The sequence below is a fragment of the Dromaius novaehollandiae genome, chromosome Z (assembly GCF_036370855.1).
Source record: "Dromaius novaehollandiae isolate bDroNov1 chromosome Z, bDroNov1.hap1, whole genome shotgun sequence".
In the NCBI taxonomy this organism is placed as follows: Eukaryota; Metazoa; Chordata; class Aves; order Casuariiformes; family Dromaiidae; genus Dromaius; species Dromaius novaehollandiae.
Window position 1 is genome coordinate 36705329 of NC_088132.1, and position 14212 is coordinate 36719540.

A 14212-nucleotide genomic window follows, 5' to 3' on the forward strand; every position below is an offset into this window, starting at 1 on the left:
GACATAGCAAAATGACTCTGAGCTTATTCAGGCATTCTCTCTTGACTAACAACTTCTTTCCAATTTCACGCAGCCTTTTTACTAAATGCATGGCAATGTATGTTGCTATTGTTAGCAAGGAAGATGGACAGGCCAGCTGCCATATTGCTTAAAACTACATCTTTTCATCCGGTAAAGAGCAAGGGATTATTTCACCTTCCTTACCAATTTTCTGCATTGCTCTAGAGAGCGAAAAGAAAGGTAGGAATGCGTAAAAGAGCAACAAAAACTGTATCTATATCCATTGCATCCGCTCTTGAAAGGCGGAAGGATGCCCTCTCGATGAAAGCCAAAGGAAAGCTGTCTACTGTGGGCTGGGCAAAAGACGGACGCTTCGTCCAACTTAACCTGTCAACTGCCTGGTGAGCTAGTTCATGAATAAATCTTTCTCCTCTCTAGAGGGTAGACTGGGACACTAATCCTCTCCCTCCAGGAAGGCAAGTGACCATTTTCTGGGAAGAGTCTCCCCCGCTGGGGGAGATGAGCCAGGGCAGATGCTTCTCTGCCACCCTCTGAAGGTCTTTGTTGTGCACTCGGGGAATCCAAGGCTGGTCCAAATTGCAAAGAATTCTAGCAAGTTACGTGTGGCTCCCTGTCTCTTCCCTCCTCTCCCCTCTTTAGGGGTCTCTTCCCTCTCCTCTCTTTTGCAAGTACCTGATCTCCCTGAATCTCTATTTTAGCAAGAGATAGGATTCACTTACTTAAACACACTTACTTTCAGGTATACATTATGTAACAATCTCACATATTGTATTTTTATCAACATAAAAGCATAAGATCTACAACACTTTTTTTGATATCATAAGGCTTTTTGCTCTGCTGGCCACTACTCATAATGACTCTGCATAGATAAAATACAAGGAATCTAAATACTTTATCTACTTTCATAAAACAAATCAGCTGCAGAGCTGGAAACAGTATTTAAGTCTTCTAATCTACATTTGCAGGCTATCCGTAGGACCCCATTGTCTCCAATTTTGCCACAGTGGCAATAATCAAGTGCATAGTGCATACAGTGCATACCATGGGTGTAACATCATTATCAGAATTATGAAATGTATGTTTTGGGGCTTTAGACATTTACAAAGACATTTACACAGCATCACAACTGAGAATTTATTTTTAACAGACTGAGGCCATCTCGGAAGAGGCCAATAATGCCCTCTTATCTGTCTGCTTTTCCATTTCTTTATTTTTCCCATTGGTACTCTTGTTGCAAACTGTACGGAAGAAAAACACACATATAAGAGAAAACCTGGACGTACTAAACTTTAGTATTTCCCTGGAGATAGGCAATACAACAGAAAGCAGGTTAATTTTTGGAAACATACTAAGAGACTCCCACAGGAGGGGAAGAGGAAGCTTCAAGTACAATCTAGGATGCAGTCTCCAGAGATGTTTCTGAATGCCACTAGACATTTTCAGAGTGACTGCAGCATATTTCTACTTCACTCCAAAATATTCCTACAAAGAACAAGAGGAGGAAAGCTAAGACTGCTTTGCATCTTCTCTCATTGTCAGAGGAGAAAGAGCATTTCCTTCCTGCATCCCAGCACTACTTCGCAAAACCAAAAAAACCACCCCCACAAAAACAACACTAATTTCTGAAGTTGATCCATTGCCAAAACAGAATTGGAGTTGTGAAAGGGTGGGGTATGCATAGAAAGGCTGACAGTCTGCAAAGGCACAAAATATTCTTAAAATATTCTTAAACATTTTAGGGGTGCAGACCAGAACCCCGAATCTGGATGTTTATCCAAATCACTGCATCCTTTGAGGTTCATTCATCATGAACATGTATCTTGGCTGTTGTTATTCAGACATAATGTGAATTGACAAGAACTGCTGTTGAGCAGGAAAGAATGGGACATATCTTAAAATTCATTAAAGTTGCAGAGGAGTAATACTGTTTCAGTGCAGAGATGAAGTCTCCTGACTCCCTGAAGTGGGTTCCGGGGATGGAAAAATCTACTGACAGCAGCAGGGATGCTTAAAGCAAGGAAGTATCTCTTTCGCTGTGATTTTGTTTTGTTTTCCAGTAACTACTCACTAAGTTTTCTTATACAATAATTAAAAATACACTCTTTGTGTGTGCCTTTAATGTAAAACAACACTAAAGCATGAAGTGCGCTAATGCTGCTATGTATTTGCAGCAGAATTCATTACACAGTTGGAAATTCAGTTTTTTCCTTTTGTAATCTATTAAAAGAGACCAGTTGCTTTGGCTTTGGAAGCAGCTTTGGGATCTGGACAACACAGTCACACAGTGCTCACAGTCTACACAGTGCATTACCTAGGCACAAGTGATCTGTGTTTGTGTTTTGCTTGCTCCGTAACTCCACTGATTTCACTTGAGTTATTCCTGGTTTACTCAATGCAAGTCAGAAAACCAGGCCTGCAGCCTCTGTTCATATTTCTTTAATTTAAAAGAAATAAAAATAGATAAGAATAAAAACACTCCACCCCTTGCACACAGCATAAATCACTGTGAAATCTAGCCCTCAATTTAAAACACGCATTTCAATCTCACTGGCAGGTATCCTTCAGAAACAGTTGTTATTTACAATATCTGTCTGGAGGGGGGAAAGAAAAAAAAGATTAAAAGATCAAGTTACTCTTCGCTTCCAAACAAGCCAGGCCACAGCTGTACGTCAGATTCGGAGCAACTGTTCCGCATGCACACAACAAGGCCCTGTCTTCCCACAGGGTTTACTCAGGTCATCCGCATGTGGCGCGGATTAAAGGAGCACTAAAGCTCCATTATAAAGCACACTAAACAGCAAGTTAATGCACCAAACTTTGGTGCCACTGGTAAATTCCTCCATCTGACACCGTCTTGCGAGAGGTCTCCCCGGCTGCATGGGGGAGCAGTTCCCCATTGCTCCTCTCTAATGCCCTCGGGGGGTGTGGGGGGGAAGGCCCAGATTGGTTTTTCAGCCTTTACATTTGTACTCATCTAAATAGAAAGAATTAGGAGGGAAGTCTTGGGGGGGGGGGGGGGGAGGGGGAGAGGAAGGAATACTTAAAGACTACCTAAGACATAGACTATGATCATTATATTAACAGAGTAACAGAACTAGAGAGCTTGTGCAAGTTATGCAATTTTCTTTAGAAGTACCATTCTCAAAATTGGAAAGACAGAGGAAAATGCAGTCTCCTCATGGAACAACTGCGTAAGACAGTCCAAAGGCTCCCTTACAGAGACGTTTCCTAAATTTCCCAGGCGGGCAGCGCTCCTCCTTCCACAGGGGCCAGCAGTGCCTCGCAGCCAGGGCCCCCCAGACAGCGCCGGGCTCCCCTCCCCGTGGCACGGCCCTCACACCCCACCAAGGGTCAAAGTCCTCCCGGATCATCCCTGCTCTCAGCACCTTGCTCCTGCCAGAGTGGACCACAGAGATGCCTATGACTGAAGCCCAAGAGGAAGGAAAACGATGCTGAAGGTGCTCTGAAAGGGACAGATGAGACACTTGCCAGTCCCGTTGCATTTGGCAGACCATTAGCCTCGCTACACCCCGTACACACATATAAGTTAGCTAGAGAAAGCAGCAAAGCTCTCACGTGCAACGCGCTTCAGAGAGCCAGCGCTGGTGGGACCAGGGAGCAAGCTTTGCTCCTAGACCTCTTGTTCATAAACATAACCTTGAGAAACTGCAAAGTATTAAATATTTTGTCTTTCTTATAGATCATACGCAGAAGACTGCCTCACGCACAAAGCAGCGGCAGCAATCTAGCCACAGGTGCTTAGTGCTGGCAGATAAGTCAGTATTTAATTTAAAACAAAATTCTTATGCATACACAGCAATTACCTAGTTAAGCAAAATCTACTATAGTAATAATTGTGCACTGCAGCGTACAAAACACTCTTCCACCATGGTATTGCCAGAACTTGCTCCAAAGCGCTAAGAAATGACGGCATTAGTCATTTGTTCCACCTCTCCTCCACAGTCCCCAACCAACACTCAGTCAAACTTGGATAGATATTAATTACTTCTTAACTATTTCACTTGTCCCATCTCTAGGTACGTAACCTCTGTCAAGGAAAGGGGACTAGGAAGAAGCAGTAGGGGACAGGTAGTCTGATGGAAGAATCTTCCAGGACTGACGGATATTCACTTAAAAATGCAAAGCACATGAGAGAGGACTCTGGAAGTAGCGTCACGAGATTTGGGGCACATAGGAAGATGGTATCTTACCAGAAATGGGTAAATGGGACTCCCATTCTAGAGTCCACAAAAACTCCGTTTAGGCTTAAGTGTCTGTTTATTCCTATTACACTTAACCAGATTTTCCACAAAAGTAAGAGCTACTCTAGAGCGGATACAAACTGAGAATATTAGTGCATCCTAACAGGAGAATTGTTGAACACAATTGATTCAATGCTTCAAAAAGATTTCACGGAAAGATGGGAAAGAGTTCAGTTTGCTGAGAGTCTCCTAGTTGCAATATAAAAAATGAAGATTTCAAGAGTTTCAAAGTTCCCTGTATTTTTGATGTCACACAATACAGTAATTTAGACACTTTCAGTGTGTCAGAAAACACCAAGGACTGGAAGACCTGATGGCATCAAACAGGACTGTGGGAGCTCATGTCATGAGAGCTAGTGATGCCCATACCAAATTGCAAACAACAAGCCAGAATCATACAGCATCATTTCAACATTATGCCCTACCCATACTTTTTAAAATACAGTCAAGCATCCTAGTCTTTTGTGGTCCCAATCACAAACATGGTACAAGCACATGTGATCTGAACAGTAAAACATACTTTGGACAAAAGTTCATTTGTCCAAATTTAAACACCACTATTTGGAAATAACGTCCTTCAGCTGAGTAAAAAGGCCACATAAGAAACTGTGGATTTCAGAATCCAGAGGCTGTTTGCTTTGCTATCTTTAGTAGAAGGACAATTTCCTGTTTCATATGACATGGATTTTTTAAGACATAAGTAGTGACATTATAATTGAAAGGATTCTTATGCACAAAAAAGTAATTATATGGATAATTAAAATCCATTGCAGTACTAAGGCTGTGCTGTGGCCTACAAACATTCCTTACCTACAGCCCAGACAGAGATCACAAGCGTCATTTCCATAGCGCTTGCAAGAGGAAAGGAAAGCCTCGCTTCTATGTGGCCTGACACTGTTCTAACACAATTTAAAAAAAATGATTACTGATCTTTTTCTTGAGGACTGTTGGAAAAAGCAGCCTGTCTAACCCAGCTCTGCCCTTGGGAAGCATTTATTCACCTAAATTACTTGGCTGCGCTCTGCCAGGGCGATCGCTCTTCCCAGAAGGTTTCTCTAATCAATGAGATTGGTCTCTCTTTGACACCAGCTGGGCAATACCCTCACTATTTTCTCTCCCTTAAGAAGATTTACCAAAACATACAATTTAAACCTTGGAGAAAGGAGCTGGTCAGGAGTCGAATTATGCCAGCCTCAGTCCCCGAAGCCAAACACTTCCTAGTATTTTCCCAGGAGTGGTGAGACTCTGCACTGTCCCTCAGGCACACCAAAGTCAAAGAAAGAAGCCAAATCCACCATCCCAAGCATCAGGCCAAAATTGGTTAGGATTTTTATTGTCATGTAAACTTCAGACAAAATCATTAAGCTAATTAATTCTGACCCTTGATCACAACTTGGCATAAAGAGCAATTTGTGAGTGCAAGTGCTGAGGCCATACGAACCCTGCACGCACTCCTGAGGGCCGCATCGCTGGAGCCAGCAAAGGGCTCACTGCCGGGAGCAGCAAGCATACAGCTGGATGGAGTGGGAACACAGCCTGGCCCTCTACTCATGCAGATGGAGGTGACAAAATCATCCGTGTCTAAGGCACTTACACCATGTAAATTCAAATAGAACTATCTGCATACAATGTTTTCTGATGTATCGTTTTTACAACACACACAAAATACAGCCTAATGTTCTTCAGCTTAATTTTTGCTAATATGAAACTCTTAATATGGACGTAAGTAATTTTGGTGACTGCCTCTCCCAAAAGTATAGACAGAAGTCCTCCACAAGCAAGCCTAATGACAGAGGACTGAATAAATAACAAGATGAATTATTTAATACGATTCTGTTACCAGTTGCAAAAAATGCTTTCAGATTTCTCTTACCACTTCAAAAGCTTCTCTAAAGTAAAATATTCACTAGGAAAGTGTAAACAAAGTGGGGGGAAATGTGTCATTATAAACAAAACAACTGCAGAATATGAAGTAACAATGTATTTTGAATTTCTGTATTCAAAAAGTATAGCAACAGTCACAGCAAAATGAAAAAGCGTATTTGGACTTTCAGCGAAGTTAAAGGAATTTAACTTACTGTACCTTGATTTTATACTATTACAACACATCAAACAAACAAACAGGCAAAGACCTCTCTGTAAATCACATTTCCCTTAAGTGTTAGGAGAAAGTGCCATTCAAAAGCAAAGACTAGACAGAGTCCTCAATCAGAATAAAATAAAGGAAACATAGAAAACGTAAGGCAGTAGTTACAGAATGAGGTGAAAAGCCCTCTGCCCGGTGTCACCCCAAATGGCTCTGGTAGGCACCGGGTACCACCTCCTGTGCACCGGAGACCAGAATCCAGCCTCCAGGGCAGCAAAAGAGAAACAGTTGTTTTTAAACAGATACATTTCTAATTGAAGAGCTTTCCGCTCCAGCTGCTTTATCCTATTTTTTAAATAGATTTACAACGGGTGACGCAAGTACACTGCCTTTGGGGCCAAGACTACCACAGCTTACAAGTTGTGAGGGACTTTTCTTCATGTATCAAGTGCTCTGATTCTTGCCTTGTGGTCTTGAAGCCTTTGAAGAAGATTTTTTTAAGTCACCAAAAAAAATGCTCCCCACTAATACACATAAGGATAATTTGTGCCTACGTTCTGGTCATAACAAGTACGTATTGACAGGGAAACGTAGTCTAAAATTTTGTAAACGCTTTAGCAGAAACTATAACTCAATTATATAGGCTCAAAAGCACTTTGTAGGAAACAGTCTTGCTGGAGGAAAAGGAACTGAAAGACCTACTTGGTCTGTTGACATATACTGTCTTATTTTCACCATGTTTGTTCCCAATTCTACATCATCTATTATCTCCTGAACCTTGAGAGCAGATTAAAGACGTACACAAACCTATTCTATCATTTTGTAGCTACACCGTAACTGGACCCTGGCACACATGAATGCATATACACACGCATACATGCCCTTTCTTTTTCAACATGGAGCTGCTTTCAGTGTACTCACTTTCTCGGGGCTACCAAGTTTAGTTTGACTATTGGCTTTGGGAGGATCTGCCGCTGGCCAGCCATGCATAATGGCCTCTTTGTCTAGCTGTCACATGAACAGTGTTGTGTTACAATTATTGTCACTTCAGGCTTAAACTGCAAGGCATGCTTTCACACAAAACATTCGCTCTCGGGGCTCTTTTTGGCAGAACCCAGTGATCAAAACTCTTTTGCTCCTTTTTAGTTAGTCGGTTTGGCAACTCTGAAACTTTAAAAATAAGTTTGCAAAATCTCTGATCCAAATCAACTGATTCTAAAACTTCTCTATAGGTCACACCAAGAAACAGGCAAGTAACATAAAATAGCCACCGTTTAAATCATTATGCATGAATCAAAACCAAATGCAAATGTTGAGCCACATGGTTAATAAAAATAGACTGCCAGGGTACAAAAGGCCTGAATGAAGCCAACAAGAGCAAAACACAGAAATAAGTTGGATAGCCATGCTTAGTTCACCTTTTGCAGTATGTGTGGTCATAAGCATACCACCATGGTAGTAGGATCTCCCTAAAAACAGTTTAAGACAAGACATGTACAGCATCGCAGCTGCAAATTCCTCCTCTTCTGTTCTCTTAGCTAACCATACTGTTCAGCTGTATCTATAATGCAAGGCAGATGCACCCTGCAGTCCTGATATTTAGATATGAATTATGACCGCATCCCAATTGCATGTCAAAATGAGATTGCATTGTGCAGCTTCCCCTGGCGCCCACGGGCTCCCTGCGGAAGAAAACCCCAACACACAGGCAGAGCGGGAGCCGGGGAGCTTTCGAATAGCTCCCACACCATGGGCAAGCACAGTAGCAGAACCACAGAGTATACTTGCCATGCAGTATTGCCATACCCCCTGCATGCTATGGCTGGTAATCTCATTATTACTTTCCATAAGCCCTTTTGATAGAGAAGGATTTCATTCCAAATAGCAGTGGGGAACAGGAGAAAAACTAAGTCAAAGTTACCTCCACCTTGAATATACAGCTCATAAAAGTGTCTGCAAGAAAAAATTAATACCAAAATATTCCTACAAAGTATGAGTAACTTAAAAGATGACAACAATATTTCTATTTAAATTCTTTAAACTCACTGAGCTCCATTGCTACAGGTTGCTGATGAGACTGTCTCATAAGAAAGTCCCCAAATTAGATAAACAAGATTTCTATAAAGGAGAAATTTCAAAACATGCTGTGAATATGCTGAACTCCTTGAGACTCTCCACAGATGTGTTTGTTTTCATTAATGCAAAAATCTTCTCACAGAGCTAAGACCTAGATATGTGAAGAACTACATCCTATTGCCCTCTCTCAAGCATTCTGTGCTGCACATATCTCCCTTGTACAATTACCTGCAGAATGAAGTGCTACTTGCTTTGGAGAGGACTAACAGAATCTGCCCCTAAAGGAGATAAGAGTGACTCGGCAAGAACTCATAGCATAATGTCTGCAATGTATGCAGAACTTTAAAAAGACAATGTCTTCTTTAAGAAAAAGCTGGCAATATGCATCAAAAAATAAACTATCTTTTTTTTTAAATTGTTTCCTGCCCAGTTCAGTTTTCTTTCCTTTGCAGTCCTCTATTAAAGCAACATATAAGCTCATCTGCTGAACTGATTCAGTATCCATCCTGCTATTGCTCACTGACCTGTCAGTTGCCTTAAACACAATGCATCACCCTCTTTGTTTTGATCATGTTTTCTTTCTTTAGCTGCCACGATCTCTCTGTTCCTTACCTCTTCTGTTGTCCCTTCAAGCACATCCTCCCAAAGGTCGTCTCGATGCACACCGCAACCTCAGGCTGGTGGTGCTTGCAAGCAGAGCCACCAGGCTGGGGAACTGGCCCCTTGCCTCTCACCTGGGCAATGCCACCCACAAATACAGACCCCACCTTCCATATGCCTCTAAGGTCATTACTCCTCTGCTGTCACATATTGTTTTATTTACCTCTCTTTGGAACCCGAGTTTCAGTTCACTGCAGCCGTACTACTCTCCTCCCTTCTGTGTGCCTTCCCTGTCAGTGTGGACCACCATCCTTGCAGTCCTTCAGGCCAGTAACAGGTGAATCACCTCAAACTTAGCCCCCTGAGTACTCACACATTTGTACTTCAGATCTTCTGAATATTTCCTGCAAATATCCAAATTATGGCTTTATATCCACACACATATAAGTCTACCTATTCTGTCACCCATTCGGCTACTGCAGCTTCTTTTTCACTGATCAGTAATTTGACTGATGCCTTTTCATGTACCTTCAGAAGTCTCCTACAAAGATTATCTTTTTTCCATGTGACAACATGTCAGTTATTTCACTGGCCACACTATCTCAATTGCTTCCTGTTTTCAAACCCCATGTCTTTCATGGCACCTTCCCATTTCCCTCTCATTTCTTGTACTTATCAAGAAGTTGACTCTTTCTTCAGCAGAACCATGATACCAGCCCTCACTGGTAACAGACTAATTTTTCAAACGAGTATGTTGGTGCTGACTCCTATTTGAAACCTTCTGCTTGGCAGAAACAACTTGTTAACACCTGAAAAGCCCTTTTAACATTTTCATTTCTATGATTTTTGTGAACAGTAATACAACTGTAGCTTGACAGCTGCTGTCATGATTTCATCATCCTTCTCTCTTTCTGTTGTCTTTTGTCTTAAATTTTAGACTATAAAGTCCTTAAGGTGGGATCATTGTTAAGCTTGTTCTTACTATTGCTTTTGGCTGTTCATACAACTCCTGTAACTGGAGTGGTGGGACACTACAACAGTACCACAGCTGGTAGCCGTCCTAGTGTTCCTACCATAAACAGAACATATTATTAATATAAAGTCTTCGTATTCACACTACTTTGCAGGAGTTAATTTGCATCTTTGTGTTCTGTAAAAAGAATTCAGTAGCATTAGAAGAACTCTTTTACAGCAATAGAAAAAAGATTAATCATCTTTCCTGAGGTCATAGCGAGGCAGGGCAAAGTTAAAATTATAGTTTCTGATTCCCAGGTCCATACTCTCTCACTGTCTCGCACATCAAAAGGGCTCAGAAATAGTATCTCATTGGTGCCTATGGACTACTTTCTTTGATAATCAGATACAAAACACAGATAAAACATGCATGAATCCTGTAGGATGTAGCTGCCTGCCTACATTTTAATATAAACCTAATGTGTACATTCAAAGGAATCAACCTTAAACCCTTACACAGGCAAAACATCAATTAGAGACCAGACAGTCTGAATGAGTTAATTAACAGGAATGCTGACACAATCAATAAAACTGTTCTAGTAAAGCCAATCTCACCCCCCAGAATACTCTTCCTGTTTTTCTGACAGGTGGCTTAGATGGTACATACTCATTTCATCGGAAAAATATTTAGAATAATCTGTGTCTTGATACTCTCATATATGAAAAAAGAATTTAATTATATTTAAGCTTATGATATACTGATTCTAACACATATTTCAAAGGCAAACATAAGAACCAACTACTAAAAGACTAATCTTTTAAAAATACTATAAATCAGGATCAAATTCTATTAGGCTTGCTGACAATGAGTCAGTAACAGCTACTAAATAGTGCAATCTGGTGCCTCTGGGATCGTGTATTGAGTGAGGTGCTACTTAACAGGAATAAGGATATAAGAATCTTGTCCATAATTCCATTACTCCATTTCATTCCAAACCTAAGAAAAGGTTTATAATTTGATTTTTTTTAATAATATGATTTTTATCACTAAATAGCGTATTTCATTACAAAAATGAACACACTCAATCACATGAATGTTATGGTGTTTTCTACAGGCAAAAATCAACATATCTCAGTTTTTGACTAAAACTGTAGTGCATATGCAAAGAACCTGTTTTTCTCCCTTCTCAAAAGCTGCTTACTTTCCCTAATGAAAAGAAGTGCAAATGCCTAGACAACAAAAAGGTACGTAGAGGCATGGTGCAAAACTCCTGCCAAGTAATCTGAATATAAATTCAAGAAACCCTTACCAGCTGCAGTCAAAAGCCCACTCCAAACTCTGTTAGATGTTAAGCAAACTTAAATATGTTAATGCATGGTTCCTGCGTTCTTTGCATAGCTGAGTTAACTGCTTTTGTTAAACTGCACTTGCTTCCCTAGATGTATGCCCTCATTTATTAGAATAGGTCCTTTTGTGAAAAGCGTGGTTAAGAAAGTTCCTGACAGACTGCTCATTAGACCAAATTTTCCTGTTTACCTGCAAGTCAAGAACAGCTCGTTCACCACTATCAGCCCTGCACACCCTCCTCCCGGCGCTCCCGCCCCGAGGAAACGATCCCGCGCTCCTAATTACATTTTAAGTGCAGGCATTAGCTGTGCATATTTTAGCTAGAGCAGCTCCACTAGGGAAGCAATGGTAAAACTTACGGAATAGGCAGGGCTAGGACGTCTTTGCTGTCCCCGTCTTTGAGGCAAAGGCAGCTCAGTTTCTGCCACCGGTGTTGCCTCTGGCGAGTCACAGCTAGCACGGTCGCAGCACAGCCCCTGGAGAACAGGGCAGACTCCGGACCATTTCACCACCTGACACTCAACACATACCAGCTCTGATAAGCGATTTCAAGGGAAATTACACAGATACAACCAGCTCACTTCACACAGGTCACTGAGCAGCCAGCAGGTGAGAGCTTCTTGCAAGGTATGGATTTGAATCAGTGAGCCAGAGGGAGCAAATTAAATCTTGCCAATCCTGTGAACTACTCAGCTTCTACCTGAGACTTATTTCAACCTGTAAGACTGCACACTTACAAATGCACCTTTAAAGAAGAGGAATTCAATACTGCGCTCTCTCCAGAGTGTTATTACCAACCAGTACCTCCACAATACAACTAATCCACGTCTTGTGGAAGCAACCTACATTTAAATTTGATTGTACAAGGCACATGGTGATTACAGTCATCTTTGTAAGAAAAATGAAATAAATTTTACTAGATAAGGTCCCACATTCTGAAGCTGTGCACGAGCGTGAGTTATATGAACAAACACATAGAAGTTTGGGTGTAAATTACATTGTTTGTCCAGCTTATTAAGAAATTCCGAAGCACATCTGCCTGCCTGGCATTTCTGACCTGAGATGGAAAACAAAAACAGGCCTCCTAACTCCATTTTATTTACAGTGCTATTGAGTAGCAACCAATATAGATAATTCGCCCACCCTGCCTGCTACTTTCCTGAATGCTGTTTCCAGCTCAGACAGTTGCACTGCTAGAAGAAAGTACATAGCTAATTATGTATGCTTTCCTCCCGTTATTGTGTTAGGGGGCACAAATGCCATTCAGGGGGGCTGACTAAAGCCAGCCTGCAGTTTCAGTCTCACATCAGACATGCTGCTCAGTCAAAGCACCCAAGACTTCTCAGCATAGATCAGTAGCTGGGAAACAAATTTTACTCTCCAGCCTTGTTTGTTGTTGTTGTTGTTTTCCCAAGTTGCTGGACACTAACATTTTCCTAAACAAAGTCACTACATTAGTCTGCTTTCCAAACTGCTGCTGCCAAAGCTGAGTTAAAAACCTAAGAAAATATGCTATGGAATGTCTTCAGCACTAATGGCATATTCCAAATTGAGGTTTTAGACCTCCCCTATAATCAAAAGTACATACCTGATGAAAAAGCTGTACATGATACACGAATTACACATCTGCTTTGACTATGTGAAAGTACTCAGTGATTGGCAAGCAACATCTAAGAAATTTGTAAGCTTACAAATGAATTTGTATTCCCAGCTCATTCAAGAAAAGGGAGCTGCAGTTTTTTCCCCTAACTTTTCCGCAGTTTGAGCCTATTTCTTGGCTGAAACAAAAATAGGAAATATTTACACTGCAATGATCGTAGCCAAAAAGAAAATCCGTACAGGATACTACCACACAACTGAGAATTTTTCTAGGCAGCTTGTGCTGAAAGACATATGCTGGACCGAAGTCAAGTTATTAAACAGACGGGCATTTTCATGTGCAGCTCACGCCTACTTACGGGCAGGCACAAACATCGCTCGCGGCAGATATACCTTTAGGTCCACTCTGCGTTCAGGACGACCCAAAGCTTCCCAGGAAAAGGAACCGCAACCTTAAAAAAGGCATCTTCCGCGCAAACCCCGCGCCCCGCCGCGACCTCAGCTTTGCGGGGGAAAGTGGCGCGGCCCTAGCGCGGCGCCCCGCGACCCCCCAACAAAGTGGCGTTGGCGCGCGGCCGGGTCGCGGGGGAAGCGCTGGCCGCCGCGGGCAGCGCCTGGGCGAGGGACCCGCCCGAGCCGCCCCAGCCCTACCTGCGCCGCGGGCCCGCGCCGTCCTGCGGGGCGCCGGGAGCCGCCGGCGGGCGCGGGAGTGCCGGCGGCGCGGCCCCTCCCCGGCCCCGGCCCCGGCCCCGGCCCCGGCCCGCCCCGGGAGGCGAGGCGAGGCGAGGAGAGGCGCGGCGCGGCGGCCGCCCCCGCCCGGCGCCCCCTTCTCCCCCAAAGCCCCCCCTGCACACCCCGGGGGTCCCAGCAAAACTTGAACGGGGACCTGAGGCGAGGGAGGTCCCGCGAGCGCGGCCGGGGCTGGCGGCGGCAGCAGCGCTCGGGGCGCGCCGCGCTTCGGGGCTCCGCCAGGGGCAGCTCCCGCGGCGGGGGCTGCCTGAGCGAGGAAAGACGTCACTGCTTCTCCACGCCGATGTATTTGTGCATAATTAGGTGGAGATGCTTGTCCCCCCCCCAGATAGCTCAGCTATAGGCGGGCAGGCGAGCTGCTTCGCCACGCAAGTTGTAGTATGCGGCACGGGAAGGAAAAGGGTTCGTGAAACTACTGGTGTCTCCCCACAGCAAAGAACCCCAAACTACTGAAAGGCTGGTAAACGTAGTCCCACCCTCACCCCCATCCCCGCCCCTATCTTAACACAGCTTCTA

The 14212-nt window shown here is 43.1% G+C and overlaps 1 protein-coding gene across 2 annotated transcripts in view; it reads right to left on the reverse strand.

Annotated features, from left to right (window-relative positions):
- Positions 1 to 14212, reverse strand: part of LOC112992391 (multiple epidermal growth factor-like domains protein 10) — a 104308-nt gene that overhangs the window by 89922 nt on the left and 174 nt on the right. Inside the window, exon 1 of one of the 2 annotated variants that reach the window (XM_064501398.1) lies at positions 13598 to 13628. The exons of the other annotated variant lie outside the window; for it this stretch is intronic. The gene's annotated coding sequence lies outside the window, so the exon portion shown is untranslated. Of the gene's footprint in view, positions 1 to 13597; positions 13629 to 14212 lie in introns of those variants that run through there. 2 annotated transcript variants of the gene reach the window in all.